Source organism: Triticum dicoccoides, chromosome 5A (genome assembly GCF_002162155.2).
Source record: "Triticum dicoccoides isolate Atlit2015 ecotype Zavitan chromosome 5A, WEW_v2.0, whole genome shotgun sequence".
NCBI classification, from domain to species: Eukaryota; Viridiplantae; Streptophyta; class Magnoliopsida; order Poales; family Poaceae; genus Triticum; species Triticum dicoccoides.
In genome coordinates, this window is record NC_041388.1 from 81,567,242 (window position 1) to 81,591,894 (window position 24,653).

The 24,653-nt window shown below is 42.4% G+C and overlaps 1 long non-coding RNA gene across 1 annotated transcript; it reads right to left on the reverse strand.

The window, feature by feature from the left end:
• Positions 1-1,740: 1,740 nt before the first annotated feature.
• LOC119297032 lies at positions 1,741-6,870 on the reverse strand. Its single transcript, XR_005145492.1, has 4 exons — positions 6,763-6,870; positions 5,820-5,954; positions 2,380-2,506; positions 1,741-2,020 (listed from the first exon to the last, which is right to left on the reverse strand). It is a non-coding gene; the product is annotated as an uncharacterized LOC119297032 (long non-coding RNA).
• Between the last annotated feature and the right edge of the window lie 17,783 nt (positions 6,871-24,653).

The window sequence follows — 24,653 nt, forward strand, 5'->3', positions numbered from 1 at the left end:
CTGTGTGCTGCTTTTATGAACAGTGGGCAAACAGGTAGGAATGTCCATTTGAAACGAGATGGCAAAACTATACAGGTTTAGATAATCATCATATAAATGTTGCTATCTTAGGACTTAATTAGGAATATGAAGTATATATGGTCTAGTACATAGATATTTTTGAAGATGTTTACACAGATGGAGTTGTACATATTTAAGGATAGCTTCCTTGAACTTTGGATCTACTGAAGCCATCAGTTTATTTGCAGATATATTTTCAAGCTGATAGTTGGACAGTGAGCATTACATATGATATATTTTTAAAATGGGCAAATATGCTAGCAATGGTAATTATTTAGCATGGCGCAGATAATATTTTATCTTCATAGGGTAGGGGCCAATCAAGTATAGTAATTGTTCTCTCCGGTTAGTATGAGACCAAGAAACAAATATACGATCGGTACATATCAGAACTACTAAGAGTGGAAAAGACAAAAGCTAGGAATGTGTAGTATTTCTGTTCCATCCGTAGGAAAGAAACTAAATGAGAACAGAATAGTACTCTTCTCTTATCAGACAAATGGAGATCAGGATTGGTTAATTATAGATCATGAATCTTACAGCATACAATGGTCATATACAAATGCACACTGCAACAAATTTCAGTTACACTGCGTTTGGATGTCTCAATTGGAGCCCAGGAAATGGATTTCGTAATCATCTGGGTCAATACGGACGTTTGGCTGGACACTGAATTCGTATTGAAAATGAAAAAGCAATTCAAGCCCGTTTTCGCTTCCGTGAAAATCTCCCTCCCACGTTACGGAGGGGTGGCGCTCCGAATTGGCCCGAAATCGCTCTCTCCCGCAAAAGGTACCGCTTCAGCCCACGAAACAGAAACAGAAGGTAGCGAAGGGGAACGGGAGGGGCGAACTCGAGCGCTGACCTAGGTCATGGCGGCGGCGACCACAACGGCAACAGGCGGCGGCGCGGGTCTGTCCCTCCCCTCTTCCCCACAGCTTTTCCCGTCGCTCTGTGCTGCGCCCCGCCATGGAGGTCAACGGCGGCCCAGGACTGACGCGCCCCACCGTCGGCTCCGCCCTTCTAGCCACGTGTGGCCGTCGTCCTTGCCTATCGTTGCCTGGCTCAAACCCTCCCTTCTCCATGAGCTGCAGCTCCTTCTGTACAGCACTCCACCATTACGGATGTACTAGCTTCTCCTCTTTTTGTGCAGCCACAACACTGCTCCACCATGGATCCATGGCCATGACCTAGATCTTCTTGCCAAACCCCTCCATGGCTATGCAATTCCAAAGTTTGTCATCCAAACATGATTTGGTATTGAAATCTCAGAGGCATTTCAAGGGCCAATTCACTGGACAACCAAACAGGTGAATTCGTATTCGTGCCATTTCAGTTTCCTCATTGATTTGGAATTCAGACCAATACAATACGGAGCTCCCGAATGGAGACATCCAAACGAAGCGTTACAGGAAACTCACAGCAAAGGTTATTATTAGTTAGTGCAGAATTCAAGTAGCGCCACCTTTGCACACTCAAGTTTGGAGTATAAGCACGTGAATGCATTACTGTAGTATGTGTTTATGCCTGTAAAGTGCTTGTTATTACATGTACAAAAACATAAGAGCAGTAGCTTATCAAGTGATAAATTCTAATCAACGTATTATTTAGGAAGACTGAAAAGTGAATTAAGAATAATAAGTGAAATTTACTCAAGTGCTTAGAAACCAACTTGCAAGAAACTGAAGAATTGGGCACAAGCTCTAGAAATATACAAGGCGGATTCTATTTTTTTCATGCAGGTTGGTGATTTCACTTCTGAAGCAATCATGCGGTGATGTCCGAATTATTAACTGCTCGATAGGTTACTCCTTTAAGACGGAGTTAGTCACAGCACACATAAATAAAAGTCAGTCACATCAATGCCATGCTAAATCTCAACCAAGGGGCAAAGCAAACCTTCAAAGTCTCTAGGTTTCCCATCAAGTTTAGGCTCTCCTTCCTCAAAGAATGAGACCTCCTAAGAATATCAAATGACACTGTCAAATCAGATATCTAGCCAGTGTGGTAGAATCTAGAATGTATCGCAATGCATACATGACACCATGATAAATAAATTATAAACTCAACGAATCTATTTAAACGTCTCTTGACCACTTGTGACTTGTTAGTACTGTAGCATCATAGCAAGCCAATTCTAAACAAGCCCAGCTTTTCAGGTCTCAAATAACTTAAGGCAATTAGGTGATCACAACGAACTGATTTGTTTTGAAGTTCAGTTAACATCTTGATGGAAACACCATGATATAAATAGACAATGTTTGGATTATATTTGCATGAAGATATGAGGTAAGCCAGTCCCACATCTGAACTAATTACCTGACAAGCAGCCATTACGGATTTGTCAAGTAAAGAACTCCCCACAAACAAAAATATGAGCACCAATCTCCAAGATTTGCCCGAATCAGTCAGTTGACCAAAAAAAGGATGACACCACCTATAAAAGCTGAGATTTGAATAACATTAGAGCACAAAATCGTTGGATGGAAGGGGGGATTGTGGGCGTAAAAAAAAGATGATAGAGGGCAACATATCCAAAAAAAATGTAGCTGCTTGAATTTCTGCTGCCAGAGTAAGAAGACTCGAGAGAATTAAGTGACGAAGCATACATATAGGGTGTGTTTGGTTGGAGTCATGGACCGGAACGTCATGGGTCCGACCCATTACCAGGCCCCGTTTTCGCGTTCGGTTGAGATTTGGATCGGCACCCGCTCGTTTCTCCGGACCGAATATTCGGCCCAGATGCGGAACGAGGCGAGACCTCGAAAAGGGCCGGACCACGCGGAACCGCTCGCCCTCGCGCTCCCACGCAGCCCTATCGTCTCTCCCCAGGTGCGCCGCCTCCCCCTCCTCTCTCTCCCCCTCCATCGATCTGAGCGGCGGCGCCGGCCAGTTCTCCCCTTCCCCGCGCCCGGTTCCTGCCTTCCCCGTCGGCTGGCTCCTCCCTTCCCCGTCGCCCGCTAACCTCTCTCTTCCCTCTCGCTATTTGCAGCAGAACAAGGGGGGCTCGATCCGGATCTGGTTGGGGCGGCTTGCAGAGGATTAGCAGCGGGGAGGCGGCGGCTTCCGGCGAGCTCACAGCGGCAGCAGAGGCGCAGCACAGCTCCTCACTCTCAAGGTAAACCATCACTTCCTCTTGTATATGGTGCTGCTGCTCATGCATATTCCCAGCCGAGAATGACAGAGAGAGATGGAGACCGTATTGTGTATATGTTGCTGCTGCTCATGCATATTGATGGAGATCTTTATTCCTAATTTGTACCAAAATACATGTTGTCCAGTGTATCTTTGCAATATATATGTTGATGTAAGCATCATTGATAGCCATATTTTTGATAGTATGCATCACTTGTAGATGGTCAAGAAGATGAACAAAAGAAAAAGGATGGTTAGGGGAGCTGCTGTTTTTGTTGCACTGGCTGCAATGACAGCCATTGTTCGGGCTGTAATAAGGAAAAGAGGACCACGCATTACCTATGGGCCAATGCATGAAAGAGACCGAATTAGATTTGATTATCTAAACCAAAAAATATGGCAAAGTGATTTGTTGTGTAAAAACATGTTAATGTTTGAAAGAGCTGTGTTTTTTAATTTGTGTGCCATATTGAGGGATCGCAAGTTGCTAGAAGACAGTCCACATCTTAGCGTGGAGCAACAATTGGCGATGTTTTTGCATACAATTGGGCATAATCTTCGGAATAGGGTTGTGTCAGCCAACTTTTGTAGATCATACGGCACAACCAGCATCTATTTTAGAAAGGCTCTTCTTGCCATAGGAGAGCTTCGTAATGATTATATACGGCCACCATCATTGGAGACCCCAGCAAAAATTGCAGGAAATCATCGGTTTGACCCATATTTTAAGGTAATTTCTAAAACTATTCCTTAGGTATGTAGGCTATATGATATGGTATTTACTACTTGTCACTATATAGGATTGTATTGGAGCTATCGATGGTACACATGTGCAAGCAGGTGTTACCAAAGATGTGGAGCATTCTTTTCGTGGTAGGAAGGCCTTTACAACCCAAAATGTGATGGCAGCGGTAGCTTTTGATCTCCGCTTCACGTATGTGTTGGCTGGTTGGGAAGGGTCAGCACACGATGCAACCGTTTTAGCTGATGCGTTAACACGTGAGAGAGGCTTACAAGTACCACCAGGTAAGAAGTCGGCTTAGATAGAAATTGTGCATATGTTCTTTGCCTCATGAAACCATTGTCACAAATATTTGTTTCACCTTTTTAGGAAAGTTCTACCTAGTTGATGCCGGTTATGGAGCAAAGCCCGGGTTCTTACCACCTTTTCGTGGTGTGAGGTACCATTTGAATGAGTGGGGCAACAATCCAGTCCAAAATGATAAGGAGCTATTCAACCTTAGGCACTCTTCACTACGGGTGACGGTAGATAGGGCTTTTGGATCTCTCAAGAGGCGTTTCAAAATTTTAGATGACGCCAAACCATTCTTTACTTTCCCGACACAAGTTGACATTGTTATAGCTTGTTGTGTTCTTCACAATTATGCACTATCACAAGGGATTGATGAATTTATTATACCAGAAGTGACATGGACCACCCAACCAATTCGAACATCAAGGCAACAAGCAAGTGACACTAGGGCCGTGGTAGACCGTAGGCTACAAATGGCAGCCCAAATGTGGGAAGATAGACAACTCATGTATGCTAATCTATGAGTGTGGCACACTCCGTGTATTTGTATCATTTACTCTATTTGAAACATGTATTTGTGATGTTTAGGCAAGTACATTTGAATTTATTTGATGGCTGGACAGATTGTATCATTTACTCTATTTGAAACATGTATTTGTGATGTTTAGGCAAGTACATTTGAATTTATTTGATGGCTGGACAGATTGTATCATTACTCTATTTGAAACATGTATTTGTGATGTTTAGGCAACTACATTTGAATTTATTTGATGGCTGGACAGATTGTATCATTTACTCTATTTGAAACATGTATTTGAAATGCTATAATCCATGTTTTTGCAATCTTTTGTTGGTTGGACAGAAATGGAGAGTGTCGAAGTCACCGCTGCAAGTGGGAGCTCCGGGAGAGCTGGGATCATTGTGTGGACCAATTCCATGACGAAAACCATGCTTGGTTTTTTGGCTGGTCTTGTTGCTGATGGGAAGAGAACTTCAAGTGGATTCAGAGATGTGCATCATAGACAATGTGCTGCTGTTTTGAACGAGCAATTCAAGCTGTCAAGTATGGTTGTATGGTTGTATGGTTGCCAAGCATGTGAACTTCACATGTATGGCTGTAGTGCACTTTGATTGCTTTTGGAGATTTCGTATGTGAACTTCACATGTGTGGCTGTCAAGTATGTGAACTTGACATGTATTATGGCTCTATTGCACTTTGGTTGCTTTTGGGAATTTCGTATGCTGTTAACTATGTGCACTTTGTTGAAAGCTTTGTTATATGTGTTGTCATTTATATGTTAAGATTGTCAATATATATTGTTATGTCCTCTTTCTTGAAAATACAAACGAAATGCCGTCGAAATTTTGAATTTTATGTCATTCCATTTTTCATTCCGTGCTTCCAACCAAACAGCGGAACGGAACCAACCCGTTCCGCTCTTTTGCTCCTACCAAACACAGGAATGGAACGGACCCGTTCCCCTGGAATGGAACCATTCCATTCCATGACACTTGATTCCCAGACCAAACACACCCATACAGGTGCATGAACTCAAGCAGCAGCAGGTTGGGAAAAGAGTAACATATATACCTTCATTAATCCCCTCCGGTGAGTGGCGCACATCAGCTGTCTTCCAGGAACTAACAATTCATCAATTCCTTGGACCTAGGCAGATGAGCTTCAGTCCACTGTTTCATCAGTTCAGTCGACTGTTTCATCAATTTCCTGCAAAGATCAAGTGTCGCCACATGCATCAACGAGGTCTGACCCCCTAGCCCGCGTGGCCATGCTTCGCCACAGATCATTGGTGGTTCACATTGCCGCGCCCGACTATTTGGAATTTTATTGTTAAATATAGAATACATGACTCATGGACCTTAATTAAATTTGCATCTATGACCTATATATTTGTTAGTAATAGAAGAGATATGAAATCTAATTGATTTGCAAGGAATTATAGGGATAGTATGGCAGGACATGGTTTTTTCTTCGGTCTAATGGGCTTTAGTTGGTGTGAGGTTGGTGTGTGTGAGGACAGACAGATGAAAGGGTAGATAACTAAAATATTAAGAGGAAAGTATGCTTCATATTTGGGACTGTAGATTATACATGATGGTTCAAAAATTACTGGAGGCATTTTTCCTAGCAGTAGAAGATAGTGCGGAAAATAATGGGACAATTTAGATGGGCCAACTATTAAAATTCATGGGTAGGAAATTTTCAGGTTCGGTTATTTTTCCTACATAGAAAGCGCTCTCGTTATGAGTAAAAGTTAATTGAACATTACTTTTATTTATGCCACATAATACAGATTCATCTAGTAAATATGTGTAATGGGACAACTTAGATTATACAGTATGCTTTGTAATATCAACTTCCACATAGGCGACTATAAGATGGTATGGATCATTTGACATTATGCTGATTTCATGTGCAGACAATAAGATTTCTAGAAGACGGCAGTACGTAGAGCTTCCATCACACAAACACAATTAAGAGAAATCTACAAAGTATGTTAATTCTTTGGGCATACCCTTCATAGGACAATATCAACTTGTAAGGAGCTGCCCAAGGAAATCCTACGGGCATCAGCAGCTGGAGATGACTCTTCGTGATGTAGGTTTCCATCCGTGGGAGGCACTGTACATTGAGTAACTTCAGTAAACATGCTGCAAAGTAGCAAATAATGTAATATTCTAAGACACGTGGGCAAAAGCTACATGTTCACGAGCGAATGCATGCAGGTAGTTTCATCGCCATTTGCCACAAGTCATGATCTCTTAAACACTCACAATATAGTTAGGGCGTCATAGCCCATATAGGTCTTGCACATACATTTGTTCACAACAGGACAGGTTTCGACAACATGAGTTCGCGGCACCACGTCCATGTCCCTAAATCAAACGATTCGACCCATCTTAGCCCAAAAGCTACATGAATTGTAACAACAGAAATTGATTGAATTGTAACCATTATTGATCAATAGAAACTGGCGCATCTCTTACGGCCTGGCCATGACCGATACTACTCGGAAGCTTGCAATTGGAGATGGAACCTGCCGCATCCCATCTCTCGAGGCAAGAAGAGATTATATGGTTCCTGATGATGCCATGCCAGGAGACTCTGGTTGGTCTGTGTTCGTCTCAAACGAGGTGCAGTAACAAAGAGAGGCACAGGACGTACGTCCTGACCACCTTGTTTGAAATGAACACAGACCAACCAGAGACTCCATGGCGCGGAGGGAGAGGAATAGGGAGTCGCCGCGATTGCTGTAGGTCACGGTGGACGACTTGGGGGGCGGTGGGTTTGGACGGGATCGGCAGCGTTGATCCGGCGGTGTGGAAGTGGGTCATCTACGCAGCGGTAGGGGATCTTGGCGCACGGATTTGCAGTGGGAGAGGAGAAGACGACGGCGAGCGGGCTTGTGAGTCGGGGAGTATGGCAGCAGCGGCCGTGGCGGTGGCGGCGGCATCTAGGGTTCGCCTAGGTAGCGGCGGCGGCGGCGGCGGCGGCATCTTAGGGTTGGCCCAGGTTGGAATCTTCGGTCGATTAGGCTGTCCCAAGCGGACCAATTAATCAGAGAGCTCGCAACCCCTTAGGCAGTTGGGCCAGGACACTACATGAGTTGGCCGCTAATGGAACAGGTCTGACGACCAGGAATTATTAAATCAGTAAAACGAACGACCACAAAGCCTACTGACGTGAGAGAGAGCTCGGTTTAGGTGCAGTTTTCTATATTTACTAGATCGTTGTAGGCACGCGTTGCTGCGTATAAATGTAGTAGCTTGATGGTGTGATATAACTAAGGGTAATATTGCAATCATGTTTAAGTTATAAGTTGATTATTAGTTTTTGTAGGATTATGTTAGATGGTAAGAAGGTTGGTATCAGTTTGATTTTGTGGTTCTAAACAACGGAAGAAGGAGGAAACAAGAGAGGCAAAGAAGAAAATGTATGGATTATTTTTTCAGGAATATATAGAATGCTATAATAGCTGCAGTAAATCGGTCGTAAAAAATTATTCCAACAAAATCGTAACAATGCCCAGCTGGTGAATATCTTAATTGGCAACTCATGTAGCAGAAGACAACCATATGCCGAAGTATATATGCTGTCCGCATTACAGATATAACATAGCTATGCCAACTTCTACTCTTGCTTAGTGAACTTCTGCTTTCGATAGACTGACGGGTGTACCTCCTTCCTACATCCGTCATCATTTTATTTTCAGGTAAGCAAGAGCAGTTTTGTTCCCATGGAACACATCGTATAGAATGCTAATCCTGGACGGATATATTCACGTGTAACGCTCATTTATTAGCGACTCATGTCATGATCGACAACTGCTACCTGGATCCATTGACCCCCCCCCCCCCTTTAAACATAGAAATGTCATTATTTTTTAAAAGGCACAACAAAAAGCTTTTGCATTTCATGTAAAAGTGACTATCGAATAGATACAGTGATAAAAAGTACAGAATGTATAAGAAAATTTATATGGTTGGACACTGCTGTGGCATCCAGAAAATCAGAGGTGGTGCAGGCACATTTCTTTCTTTGCAACAACAAAACCTCACAAATTCTAAGCTTCCGGGTAGTGTTCAGTGCAGCTGTACAATTCAGTTATGTGTGTCAGCGCCATACAGCGAGCACCTGTAGCTACTATTGCATATGATGAATCTGCATATATCATACATTTCTAGAAAGCTAGGAACATGAGAGAATGAACACACCACTAAGCATTTGAAAGAAATTTCAAAGATAACTGAGCATAGTCATGTTTGAAGCACGGATGCCTTAACATAGCAAGAGATTACAAGGATTAGTGATTACTCTAAGTTAAACTCTGCACTTTAGCAGAGAATACTGCAGCAAACCAACAAGTGATAGCATTACCAATCTGGGCAACTGCCAAATGCGGGGACTGAAACATTATACTCTCAGACAACAAATCATTGAAGTTCAAAACAGTGTCTCATCTTCCAAATGGTTAGTCCCTAAAACTTCTAATCTAGCAGAACCAGCCAATCCAGCAGAACCGATATCAAATCTATCAAGATAGAGAACATGCATTAATTTTGTAGTACAGAGAACAGTATCAAAAAGAAAATCTAGCATCATTAGATGAATAATTAGGGGGAATGGGGAGGTATGAACAAGGGACAACAGGAGGAACAGTAAAGGTGAATTACCGATCTATATTTCTCCTATGGCTGCCAGAGAAGGTTCTGCGTAAGTGAGGGGAGTGAGGAAGGAGCAGCAGGACGATGGATATTATATGGACCCCCGTGGACGGGAGGAAGAGGTGAATCGACATTGGTAACTGACCTTCAATTATCAGCCAATGGAGAGTGCGCGCATCGATTGACATTTAATAGACCCTGATTTACTTCCTCAATCAATCGACGGCGATTCAACTCCAAACAACAACCGAAGGTTCGCTGTTCCGCCACTGCTCCATTGAATTCCCGGTGACGCGACCTGACGGACGGTTAGATGCACCTGTCACCGCCCAGCGCCCGATGGAGTCGCTCAGCAAGCCGACCCCCGATGCGAGCCACCAGCGCCAAGCGTCGGCCGCCACGCGAAAGTTGCCCATGGGGGCCGCAATGCGAAGCGGTTGCTGAAAGAATCGACAATTTTTATTTTTATAAGGTAAACTACGTAGGAAGGATACTAAAGGCCCATTGGGCCGAATTTTACCAGAGATGCCGAAAAAAACGGCCAGAGCAGCGGCCCAGGACGGTCCGTGCTTGATAACAGCAAACTAAGCCTGATTAGTGCGATTCACAACAAATCTGACGATTGATAATGCCCTAAGTTGATGATCCAACGGCTGAAAACGCTAATGGTCCGAGAGAGCAGGAAAAGTGCTCAGTTATAATGTATTTAAATCTGTACTTACTTATAATCTATATTTATCTATACTTATTACTTATATATTTATAAAAGAGCAAATATTATCTTCTCTAAACACACCCTATAAAACGTACACGGATCCATTATCACTGCATGATTAGTCCCAGTAAACTCAATCTAACGGCTAGCCTTAACTTAATATGTTCTTTGTGTGCACTTAGCAATTTAAATTGACTGATCGTACTCCACCGTAGAGAAAAATATGAAAGTCCATGCTTGGTCAATTAGAAAACTATAGTCACAGACTCATCCTATTAAGAAACTAATCATAGACGCATCCTATTATTAGAAATCTAATCATGGACGCATCCTATTAAGAAACTATCACTAACACATCTAATTATTAGGAAACTAATCACGGACACATTCTATTTAATAACTAATCATGAACGCATCTAATTATTAGAAAACTAATCACGGGCACATCCTATTGTCTCCTATCGGGGACTCGCGATCGCGAGTCGCCTGCTGCCACCAGCCCACCACGCACGCGAGCCACGGTGGGAGACACGTGAGGAGGAGTTGTGGCTTCCTCCGAGCACGCACACGTGTCGCCGCCACCGTTGTCTTGTGCTTGGAGGCCAGGTTACTGTTCTGCTGATCGCGACAACTTTGTCCACGTTCTGGGCATGCTCTTCGGCAACCACCGGCATCCGCGTCGACTTCAGCTCCATCCACAACACCCACGACGACAACCACCCACCGCCGATGCCCTTCAAGTCCAATCCGCCAACCATCGTCATTCCCAGGGCACCGCAGGTCTCGGCCGCCGCGCTGGAGGTAAAACTAATCATAGCCCCATCTCGCTCGCCTGATGCCACCGCTGACTCCCTCATCTCTGACACGTGTTGCTTCGTTGGACAAGCTTGTCTGGTACTCACGCGTGGACGACGTCGTCCAAAGACATCCTACCTTCATGGGATGCTGGAACTTCCCACGCCCCGGTGTGTGGAGGCCGCCGCCTCAGAGTTGGATGACTGACTCACCAGCTAGCGAGAGAACACGGTCGCCGCGACCGCTCGCAGGCCTGAATGATGGAGACGCTTGCCTTCACGCGAACGCGTCGTACGCACGTACTAATCAGGTATAAGCATGGAGTGTTCTTTTTTACTGTCATCACTACGTCGCCGGTGGTGACACATCTAGAAGTACAGCAAACGAAAATGAGGCAACGAGAAATAGAGGAGCGTTGGAGCACACACAGTTGGGTTTCAGGCAACCAATGCCTTCTTTTTTATTTTTTCATTGATTTTCGGGTATCTACTTTTTTTAAGTACTGACTACTTGTTATTACATGGTCCACTCACGACTACACAATGAACTCACAGACAAATTCGCTGAACCAAGACCTTACTTGCAGTCATGAAATTATGTTTCATCTATACTTACTTATAAAACAACAAACATTATCTTCTCTAAACACACCCCATAAAAATGTACACGGATTCATTACCACCGCATGATTAGTCTCACTAAACTCAATCTAACGGCTAGCCTTAACTTAATATGTTCTTTGTGTGCACTTAGCAATTTAAACTGACTGACCGTACTCCATCGCAGAGGAAAATATGAAAGTCCACGCCTTGTCAATTAGGAAACTATAGTCACGAACGCATCCTATTAAGAAACTAATCACGGACGCATCCTATTATTAGGAGACTAATCACGGGCGCATCCTATTAGAAAACTACTCACAGACACATCTAATTATTAGGAAACTAATTACGGAGACATCCTATTTGATAACTAATCATGAACGCATCTAATTATTAGGAAACTAATCACGGGCACATCCTCTTGTCTCCTATCAGGGACTCGCGATCGCGAGTCGCCTGCTGCCACCAGCCCACCACGCATGCAAGCCATAGTGGGAGACGCGTGAGCAGGAGCTGCGGCTTCCTCCGAGCACACACAGGTGTCGTCACCGCCCTTTGTCTTCTGCCTGGAGGCCAGGTTACTGTTCTACTGACTGCAACGACTTCGTCCACGTCCTGGGCATGCTCTCAGGCAACCACCGGCATCCGCGTTGATTTCAGCTCCATCCACAACACCCACGACGACAACCACCCACCGCCGATGCCCTTCAAGTCCAATCCACCGACCATTGTCATCCCCAGGGCAGTGGAGGTGAAACTAATCACAACCCCATCTCGCTCGCCCGATGCCACCGCCGACTCCCTCATCTTTGGCGCGTGCTGCTCCATTGGACACGCTTGTCCGGTACTCATGTCTGGACGACATCGTCCAAAGACACCCTACCTTCATGGGACGTCGGAACTCCCCATGCCCCGGTGCGTGGAGGCCGCCGCCTCAGAGTTGGATGACCGACTCACCAGCTGGCGAGAGGACACGGTCGCCGCGGCCGCTCCCAGGCCCGAATGACGGAGATGCTCGCCTTCACGCGAACGCGCCAAGTCTAGAAGTACAACAAATGGAAATGAGGCAATGAGAAACAGAGGAGCGTTGGAGCACACACAGATGGGTTTCAGGCAACCAATGCCTTCTTTCTTTATTTTTTCACTGATTTTCGGGTATCTGCTATTTTTTAAGTATTGACTACCTGTTATTACATGGCCCACTCATGACTACATAGTGAACTCACAGACAAATTCGCTGAACCAAGACCTTACTTGCAGTCATGAAATTACATTTCACAAAAATACTAGAAGTTTGCATAAGTTTTAGTGAAAAAAACTGAAGTTCGGATAAGTTTTACTCAAAAAACCTAAAGTTTGCATAAGTGTATTTGTTTGTCCGGCAGATACATGGCAATTGTAATTTTACATGAGCATTTTCATACCGCACTTATCTACAGTTGAGTTAACATGTTTTCCTGATAGAAAACTTGGACCACATACAAGAGAAGCAAAAAATGCATGTTGATTATGATGAAGATGAATGTAGGATATTTTGTGGTCATGATAAATTCTCATCATTTATTTTATTTCATTGCTGCACTCTACATTACATATTATGCACGACCACATTGGTAGAGGTGACGAGTTTGCATCATATAGAGAGGCCAACCATCTTTCTTCGAATATCTTGAATCATGATCCTTATGACTTCATCTCTACTACTTATAAGTACATTTTTTTCATTTGACTATTTCCTGACTTGAGAGGGAAGGTATGTTTTATCCACTAGAGTTGCAAAAATTGGAAGCATGTTTGTAGTTCTTTTTCTTTCTAAACTTGCATTTGTTGGCCTTTTTTACCACCGTTATTCTTACAAGTGATAGCCTACGCATGTTGAAGACCATTTCCAAATTATTTATATTCATATCATTGTTACTACAAACTGAGAGGATATTTGTTATATTGTCAAAATTTTAGAATGTTGAGCCCTTAAAGAAATGTGTAGTACTCAAGTTACTATTCCAAGTTGTCATATTAATGCTTTTGTCCAGTGAATAACAAGTACTCCCTCCGTCTGGAATTACTTGTCGCGGAAATGAAATGAAAATGGATGTATCTAGAACTATACATCCATTTCTCCGACAAGTATTCCGGACGGAGGGACTATAATTTATCACTGTAATTTTTATTTGGTTTACATGTTCTATTTTCATAATAAAGTAAGTCATTTTTCTTGCTTCCAGACATTACGACAATTGTGATGCAATAGCAGAATCGGATGGTCCAACTAGCATTTCTTTGTCTTGTTTCACAGCTAATTCTATGCAGTCAAGACATCTCTACACTTCTCTATAGTCTGACAATGGCTTCCTCTTTTCAACAAACCATAGTGGTCTCCTCCCACTATTGTGGTTGACACTCAATTGTAATAATAGTTCTTGACTAGAGTTTGTTGGCACTGAAACGGTTACTTAGCTTGTCCTAAGTGACATTTTCATGTGTGATTATATTTGCATAAATGTGTGCATATGAAGAATCATGATGAATCTTCTATTTTGAGTTTTATACATTGGGAAAAGTGGGTGGTCTTTTAATACAGGAGACATGTTGATTAAGGAGAAATGGTATTGATTAAGGAGAAACGATATTTCAAATTATTTGCACGAGTTGGGAATAAGAGATTGTGCACTTTATAGGGAAATTTCAAATTTATGAATAAATTGTCTTGTATTAAGTTTAGTATAATGTGTTAGTCCAAATAGACGTGTGTTGCACGTGCACACTTACTAGTACTGTCCTAATAATAAATAAATGGGCTTAAGTGCATGTATAAGTTTTTTTTAACATGGTACAGACACGGTCGCTCATATACATGCACATACACTCACCCCTAGGAACGCACACACACACACACCCTACCCCTATGAGCACCTCCGAAAGAGTGAGCCGACATATCATCATCAAATTTACGAAGTCACAGTAGGAATCTCGTCGTCGACGGGAACGTCTCCTCCGACTGAATGTGCATCGCCGGCGGAAATACTGAAATAAATCTAGGAATAAATGCTAGCACCAGGACTTGAAAAACAATTTTCATCAGAAATTTCAAAAGTTCAAATATAAAAAAAATGTTCAAAATGTACTTGCTGCACCATAAGAGCTACTGATGCCTTCCAAGCCTACCGTACCAAAGGCACCGGGATACCCTCGATGAACTGTTCATCTCTCAGCTTGCATCTCTTTTGAATGCTTCACCTGCTCTTTCATGGGGTGAGGATGTACTCTTTGTTCACATGCAATTATTTTTCACGGTAGTCCAATTCAATGTGAAACTTACCACAAAATGACCATGTATATATCCATTGAATTGAAGTCATAAATGTCCTAGTCATCTATTCAACTCAGCTTCCAAAATTCCACACTAAAGTAGGAGGTAAATGGCAGATGCCTTTGGGTATAACTCGGACTTTAACTATGAAGTGAGCGAAGCTGGGATCAAATCAGTCGAAGATTTTTGGGCCTCTCTGCAAATTAATAAAAATTGCCACCACTCATGTACAAACGACATTGCATATAGGTTCACTACACTAGTAAAAAAAGGGGCTTTCATTCGGGCCTGGCCAGCCCATTAGTCCCGGTTCTTCCATCAACCGGGACCAATGTATGCATTTGTCCTGGTTCGTGAGCCCAGGGGGGCGGCCGGGGCCTCGTAGGCATTGGTCCCGGTTCGTATGGACCCATTTGTCCCGATTCTAGGCACGAACCAGGACCAATGGGCCTCGCTCCTGGCCCACAAACATTGGTCCCAGTTCTTGGCTCGAACCGGGACAAAAAGCTGGGCTTTAGTCCCGGTTCCAGCCACGAACCGCGACAAATGAGTTGCCTATATATACCCCGTCGTCGCAGCAGAGCACTCCATAGTGCTTTGTTTTTTCTGGCCGGCGAGAGAGGGCATTTGGGTGCTCTAGCTCACCTCCTATGCACACGAGGTGTTCGATGAAATGCCCGAGCCACGCTAGTTAAGCTTTCTCCTCTCAAAGCTCGACCTCCAAACTCCATTTTCCCCGAGATTTGTCTAGGTTTAGCGGTCTGTCACATCCCGTCCCCGTCTTCACCGCCGTCGATCGCCCGCGTCGATTTCGTCGCCTGCACCACCGTGGTGAGCCTCTTATCTTCTTCTAAAAGAAAAAAATTCTTACTTTAGATAGATACTTGTCTATTTTTCTTACTTTTATTATTGCTTGTTATTATATAGTGCGATGGTTTTGGTATCCGCCCCCGTCGGCCCTCGTCCTGGCTATAATTCGGATGTGGTATATATTATCTTTTATAACTATTTGGTTCATTTTATTGTTTATGACAATTATGCCCATCAAGTTGACATAGATTTTATTTATATAGGAGGTAGTTGAACCGGAAATTCCAACCGACCGTATTGTCGAGAGGTTAAATTTAGTTGAAGAAGAAAACAATTACTTGAAGAAAAAAATAAAAAATTTGAGGAGGAGAAGATGATATTGGAGTTGCATGTTGCGGATGTCGTCGATGATCACAAGATCAAGATGGATACAATGCGGTTGAAGATTAGAAATATTAGAAAATATGCCATTCATACCGAGGCATGGTATCATTATGTCGTTGGATCAATTTTTACCTTGGTTGTGATTATGATCGCATTTGTTGTTGCATTGAAAGGTTTTACATAGTTTCAATGTATGGTTTAACTAGATGCTTTGGAGAGCTATATGTTGTTCAATGAGAACTATGTATATACTTTGTTTTTAATGTGATGATGAACTTCTATTAATTTGGTCACTTATCTATTCATGGGAGCTATATGTACTAAATTGATGATGTGGCTTTGAATGGTGCATTTTGAACACAGAAAAACTATGGAGTTCAAATAAGTTCAAAAAAATAAAATCCCTTTGTAACAGACGAGTTTCTGTATGAAACTCTGATACTTCGAAAGAGATTGTCCGTTTTGTACACGAAGTGCATCCAGTTTTTGCTGCAAGCCTCTCTACTTCCTTGCACATGCTATATGGGTGAAATGATGATGCCATGCCAACTTTCAACCTTTTCAGAGTTCATTTGTAGTGCTTTTCAATTTCAGGGTCTTATAGTTGAAAATAATCAGTAAATGCATGAAAAATAACAAATGAAGTTAGAAAGGGTTGAAAATTGATGATGTGGCTTTGAATGGTGCATTTTGAATATAGAAAAACTATGGAGTTCAAACAAGTTCACAAAAATAAAATCCCTTTGTAACAGACAAGTTTCCGTATGAAACTCTGATACTTCAAAAGAGATTGTCCGTTTTGTACACGAAGTGCATCCAGTTTTTGCCGTAAACCTCTCTACTTTCTTGCACATGCTATGTGGGGTGAAATTATGATACCATGCCAACTTTCAACCTTTTTCAGAGTTCATTTATAGTGCTTTTCAATTTCAGGGTCTTATAGCTGAAAATAATCAGTAAATGCATGAAAAATAACAAATGAAGTCAGAAAGGGTTGAAAATTGACGATGTGGCTTTGAATGGTGCATTTTGAACATAAAAAAGTATGGAGTTCAAATAAGTTCAAAAAAATGAAATCCCTTTGTAACAGACGAGTTTCCGTATGAAACCCTGATACTTCGAAAGAGATTGTCCGTTTTGTACACGAAGTGCATCCAGTTTTTGCCGTAAGCCTCTCTACTTTCTTGCACATGCTATGTGGGTGAAATGATGATACCATGCCAACTTTCAACCTTTATAGAGTTCATTTGCAGTGCTATTCAATTTCAGGGTCTTATAGCTGAAAATAATCAGTAAATGCATGAAAAATAACAAAGGAAGTCAGAAAGGGTTGAAAATTGATGATGTGGCTTTGAATGGTGCATTTTGAACACAAAAAACTATGGAGTTCAAATAAGTTCAAAAAATGAAATTCCTTTGTAACAGACGAGTTTTCGTATGAAACCTTGATACTTCGAAATAGATTGTCCGTTTTGTACACGAAGTGCATCCAATTTTTACCGTAACACTATCTACTTTCTTGCACATGCTATGTGGGTGAAATGATAATACTGTTGGGTTTCGTAGTAATTTCAAAAAATTTCCTACGTACACGCAAGATCATGTGATGCATAGCAACGAGGGGAGAGTGTTGTCTACGTACCCAACGCAGACCGACTGCGGAAGCGATGACACGACGTAGAGGAAGTAGTTGTACGTCTTCACGATCCAACCGATCAAGCATCGAAACTACGGCACCTCCGAGTTCGAGCACACGTTCAGCTCGATGACGATCCCCGGACTCCGATCCAGCAAAGTGTCGGGGAAGAGTTCCGTCAGCACGACGGCGTGGTGACGATCTTGATGAACTACAGCAGCAGGGCTTCGCCTAAACTCCGCTACAGTATTATCGAGGTATATGGTGGCAGGGGGCACCGCACACGGCTAAGGAATAGATCACGTGGATCAACTTGTTGTCTCTTTTGTGCTAGCCCTGCCCCTCTATTTATATGTTGAGCCCCGGGGTCGAAACTTGGAGCAAAAGCCTCCTCAAAGTCGGTTTTGCCCGAAAGGCAAGAGTCCCACTCGGACTCCAGGACCAAACGCCACAATCCTTGGCGTCTGGCCCAGACGCCATGGGCCTCGGCGTCTGGCCCAGGGCCAGACGCCAGGGTCTCCGGCGTTTGGCCCCCTGGACTCCGCAAAACTCCTTTTGCACCGATCTAAAGCCTCATGGGCTTGACCCCTTGGCCTAACCATATCATCCAATATATGAATCTTTACGTCTCGACCATTTCGAGACTCCTCGTCATGTCCCCAATCTCATCCGGGACTCCGAACTCCTTCGGTACATCAAAACATGTAAACTCATAATATAACTGTCATCGTAACCTTAAGCGTGCGGACCCTACGGGTTCGAGAACAATGTAGACATGACCGAGACACGTCTCCGGTCAATAACCAATAGCGGGACCTGGATGCCCATATTGGCTCCTACATATTCTACGAAGATCTTTATCGGTCAGACTGCATAACAACATACGTTGTTCCCTTTGTCATCGGTATGTTACTTGCCCGAGATTCGATCGTCGGTATCCAATACCTAGTTCAATCTCGTTACTGGCAAGTCTCTTTACTCGTTCCGTAATACATCATATCACAACTAACATATTAGTTGCAGTGCTTGCAAGGCTTATGTGATGTGCATTACCGAGAGGGCCCAGAGATACCTCTCCGACAATCGGAGTGACAAATCCTAATCTCGAAATACGCCAACCCAACATCTACTTTTGGAGACACCTGTAATGCTCCTTTATAATCACCCAGTTACATTGTGACATTTGGTAACACCCAAAGTGTTCCTCCGGCAAACAGGAGTTGCATAATCTCATAGTCATAGGAACATGTATAAGTTATGAAGAAAGCAATAGCAACATACTAAACGATCGTGTGCTAAGCTAATGGAATGGGTCATGTCAATCAGATCATTCAACTAATGATGTGATCACGTTACTCAAATAACAACTCATTGTTCATGGTCAGGAAACATAACCATCTTTGATTAACGAGCTAGTCAAGTAGAGGCATACTAGTGACACTCTGGTTGTCTATGTATTCACACATGTATTATGTTTCCGGTTAATACAATTCTAGCATGAATAATAAACATTCGTCATGAAATAAGGAAATAAATAATAACTTTATTATTGCCTCTAGGGCATATTTCCTTCAGTCTCCCACTTGCACTAGAGTCAATAATCTAGATCACATCACCATGTGATTAACATCGATAGTTCACATCATCATGTGATTAACACCCATAGTTCACATCGTCATGTGACCAACACCCAAAGGGTTTACTAGATTCAGTAATCTAGTTCACATCGCTATGTGATTAACACCCAAAGAGTACTAAGGTGTGATCATGTTTTGCTTGTGAGAGAATCTTAGTCAACGGGCCTGCCAAATTCAGATCCGTATGTATTTTGCAAAATTCTATGTCTACAATGCTCTGCACGGAGCTAATCTAGCTAATTGCTCCCACTTTCAATATGTATCCAGATTGAGACTTAGAATCATCTGGATCAGTGTCAAAAACTTGCATCGACGTAACCGTTTACGACGAACCCTTTTGTCACGTCCATAATCGAGAAACATATCCTTATTTTACTAAGGATAATTCTGACCGCTGTCCAGTGATCTACTCCTAGATCACTATTGTACTCCCTTGCCAAATCAGTGCAGGGTATACAATAGATCTGGTATACAACATGACATACTTTATAGAACCTATGGCCAAGGCATAGGGAATGACTTTCATTCTCTTTCTATCTTCTGCCGTGGTCGGGCTTTGAGTCTTACTCAACTTCACACCTTGTAATACAGGCAAGAACTCTTTCTTTGACCGCTCCATTTTGAACTACTTCAAAATATTGTCAAGGTATGTACTCATTGAAAAAACTTATCAAACGTCTTGATCTATCTCTATAGATCTTGAAGCTCAATATGTAAGCAGCTACACCGAAGTCTTTCTTTGAAAAATTCCTTTCAAACACTCCTTTATGCTTTACAGAATAATTCTACATTATTTCCGATCAACAATATGTCAATCACATATACTTATCAGAAATGTTGTAGTGCTCCCACTCACTTTTCTTGTAAATACAGGCTTCACCGCAAGTCTGTATAAAACTATATGCTTTGATCAACTCATCAAAGCGTATATTCCAACTCCGAGATGCTTGCACCAGTCCATAGATGGATCGCTGGAGCTTGCACATTTTGTTAGCACCTTTCGGATTTGACAAAACCTTCTAGTTGCATCGTATACAACTCTTCTTTATTAAATCCATTAAGGAATTTAGTTTTGTTTATCCATTTGCCAGATTTCATAAAATGCGGCAATTGCTAACATGATTCGGACAGACTTTCAGCATAGATACGAGTGAGAATCTCTCATCGTAGTCAACACCTTGAACTTGTCGAAAACCTTTTTGCGACAATTTTAGCTTTGTAGATAGTAACACTACTACCAGCGTCTGTCTTCCTCTTGAAGATCCATTTATTTTCTATGGCTTGCCGATCATCGGGCAAATCCATCAAAGTCCATACTTTTGTTCTCATACATGGATCATATCTCAGATTTCATGGCCTCAAACCATTTTGCGGAATCTGGGCTCATCATCGCTTCCTCATAGTTCGCAAGTTCGTCATGGTCTAGTAACATGACTTCCAGAACAGGATTACTGTACGTCTGTACCACTCTGGTGCGGATCTCACTCTGGTTTACCTACGAGATTCAGTAGTAACTTGATTTGAAGTTTCATGATCATCATCATTAGCTTCCTCACTAATTGGTGTAGGAGTCACAGGAACAAATTTCTGTGATGATCTACTTTCCAATAAAGGAGAAGGTACAATTACCTTATCAAGTTTTCTACTTTGCTCCCACTCACTTCTTTCGAGAGAAACTCCTTCTCTAGAAAGGATCCATTCTCAGCAACGAATTTGCCTTCGGATCTGTGATAGAAGGTGTACCCAACATTTTTCTTTTGGGTATCCTATGAAGAAGCACTTCTCCGATTTGGGTTTGAGCTTATCAGGTTGAAATTTTTTCACATAAGCATTGCAACCTCAAACTTTAAGAAACGACAACTTTGGTTTCTTGCCAAACCACAGTTCATAAGGCGTCGTCTCAACGGATTTTGATGGTGCCCTATTTAACGTGAATGCAGCTATCTCTAATGCATAACCCCAAAACGATAGTGGTAGATCGGTAAGATACATCATGGATTGCACTATCTCCAATAAAGTACGGTTATGACGTTCGGACACACCATTACATTGTGGTGTTCCAGGTGGCATGAGTAGTGAAACTATTTCACATTGTTTTTAACTGAAGGCCAAACTCGTAACTCAAATACTCTTCTCTACGATCAGATCATAGAAACTTTATTTTCTTGTTACGATGATTTTTCACTTCACTCTGAAATTCTTTGAACTTTTCAAATGTTTCAGACTTATGTTTCATCAAGTAGATATACTCATATCTACTCAAATCATTTGTGAAGATCAAAAAATAATGATATTTGTCGCGAGCCTCAATATTCATCGGACCACATACATCAGTATGTATGATTTCCAACAAATCTGTTGCTCGCTCCATTGTTCCGAAGAACAGAGTCTTAGTCATCTTGCCCATGAGGCATGGTTCGCAAGCATCAACTGATTCATAATCAAGTGATTCCAAAAGCCCATCAGCATGGAGTTTCTTCATGCGCTTTACACCAAAATGACCTAAATGGCAGTGCTACAAATAAGTTGCACTATCATTATTAACTTTGCATCTTTTGGTTTCAATATTATGATTATGTGTATTACTATGATCGAGATCCAACAAACTATTTTCATTGGGTGTGTAACCATATAAGGTTTTATTCATATAAATAGAACAATAATTTATTCTCTTACTTAAATGAATAACCGTATTACAATAAACATGATCAAATCATATTCATGCTCAACGCAAACACCAAATAACACTTATTTAGGTTCAACACTAATCTCGAAATTATAGGGAGTGTGCGATGATGATCATATCAATCTTGGAACCACTTCCAATACACATCGTCACTTCACCCTTAACTAGTCTCTGTTTATTCTGCAACTCCCGTTTCGAGTTACTAATCTTAGCAACTGAACTAGTATCAAATACTGAGGGTTTGCTATAAACACTAGTGAAGTACACATCAATAACATGTATATCAAATATACTTATGTTCACTTTGCCATCCTTCTTATCCACCAATCACTTGGGGTAGTTCCGCTTCCAGTGACCAGTCCCTTTGCAGTAGAAGCACTTAGTCTCAGGCTTAGGACCAGACTTGGGCTTCTTCACTTGAGCAGCAACTTGCTTGCTGTTCTTCTTGAAGTTCCCCTTCTTCCCTCTGCCCTTTGAAACCAGTGGTCTTGTCTACTATCAACACTTGATGTTTTTTCTCGATTTCTACCTTCGTCAATTTCCGCATTACGAAGAGCTTGGGAATCGTTTCCGTTATCCCTTGCATATCATAGTTCATCACGAAGTTCTACTAACTTGGTGATGGTGCCTAGAGAATTCTGTCAATCACTATCTTATCTGGAAGATTAACTCCCACTTGATTCAAGCGATTGTAGTACTCAGACAATCTGGGCACATGCTCACTAGTTGAGAGATTCTCCTCCATCTTTTAGCTATAGAACTTGTTGGAGACTTCATATCTCTCAACTCGGGTATTTGCTTGAAATATTAACTTCAACTCCTGGAACATCTCATATGGTCCATGACGTTCAAAACGTCTTTGAAGTCCCGATTCTAAGCCATTAAGCATGGTGCACTAAACTATCAAGTAGTCATCATATTGAGCTAGCTAAACGTTCATAACGTCTGCATCTGCTCCTGCAATAGGTCCGTCACCTAGCGGTGTATCAAGGACATAATTCTTCTGTGCAGCAATGAGGATAATCCTCAGATCACGGATCCAATCCGCATCATTGCTACTAACATCTTTCAACACAATTTTCTCTAGGAACATATCAAAATAAACACAGGGAAGCAACAACGCGAGCTATTGATCTATAATTTGCAAAATACTACCAGGACTAAGTTCATGATAAATTTAAGTTCAATTAATCATATTACTTAAGAACTCCCACTTAGACAGACATCCCTCTAATCCTCTAAGTGATCACGTGATCCAAATCAACTAAACCATGTCCGATCATCACGTGAGATGGAGTAGTTTCAATGGTGAACATCACTATGTTGATCATATCTACTATATGATTCACGCTCGACCTTTCGGTCTCCGTGTTCCGAGGTCATATCTGTATATGCTAGGCTCGTCAAGTATAACCTGAGTATTCTGCGTGCGCAACTGTTTTGCACCCGTTGTATTTGAACGTAGAGCCTATCACACCCGATCATCACGTGGTGTCTCAGCACGAAGAACTTTCGCAACGGTGCATACTCAGGGAGAACACTTCTTGATAATTTAGTGAGAGATCATCTTATAATGCTACCATCAATCAAAGCAAGATAAGATGCATAAAAAGATAAACATCACATGCAATCAATATAAGTGATATGATATGGTTATCATCATCTTGTGCTTGTGATCTCCATCTCCGAAGCACCGTCATGATCACCATCGTCACCGGCGCGACACCTTGATCTCCATCGTAGCATCGTTGTCGTCTCGCCAATCTTATGCTTCCACGACTATCACTACCGTTTAGTAATAAAGTAAAGCATTACATCGCGATTGCATTGCATACAATAAAGCGACAACCATATGGCTCCTGCCAGTTGCCGATAACTCGGTTACAAAACATGATCATCTCATACAATAAAATTCAGCATCATGCCTTGACCATATCACATCACAACATGCCCTACAAAAACAAGTTAGACGTCCTCTACTTTGTTGTTGCATGTTCTACGTGGCTGCTATGGGCTTAAGTAAGAACCAATCTCACCTACGCATCAAAACCACAACGATAGTTTGTCAAATAGACTCCGTTTTAACCTTCTCAAGGACCGGGCGTAGCCATACTCGGTTCAACTAAAGTTGGAGAGACAGTCGCCCGCAAGCCATCTATGTGCAAAGCACGTCGAGGGAACCGGTCTCGCGTAAGCGTACGCGTAAGGTTGGTCCGGGTCGTCTCGTCCAAGAATACCGCCGAACCAAAGTATGACATGCTGGTAGGCAGTATGACTTGTATCGTCCACAACTCACTTGTGTTCTACTCGTGCATATAACATCAACATAAATAACCTGGCTCGGATACCACTGTTGGGTTTCGTAGTAATTTCAAAAAATTTCCTACGTACACGCAAGATCATGTGATGCATAGCAACGAGGGGAGAGTGTTGTCTACGTACCCAACGCAGACCGACTGCGGAAGCGATGACACGACGTAGAGGAAGTAGTCGTACGTCTTCACGATCCAACCGATCAAGCACCGAAACTACGACACCTCCGAGTTCGAGCACACGTTCAGCTCGATGACGATCCCCGGACTCCGATCCAGCAAAGTGTCGGGGAAGAGTTCCGTCAGCACGACGGCGTGGTGACGATCTTGATGAACTACAGCAGCAGGGCTTCG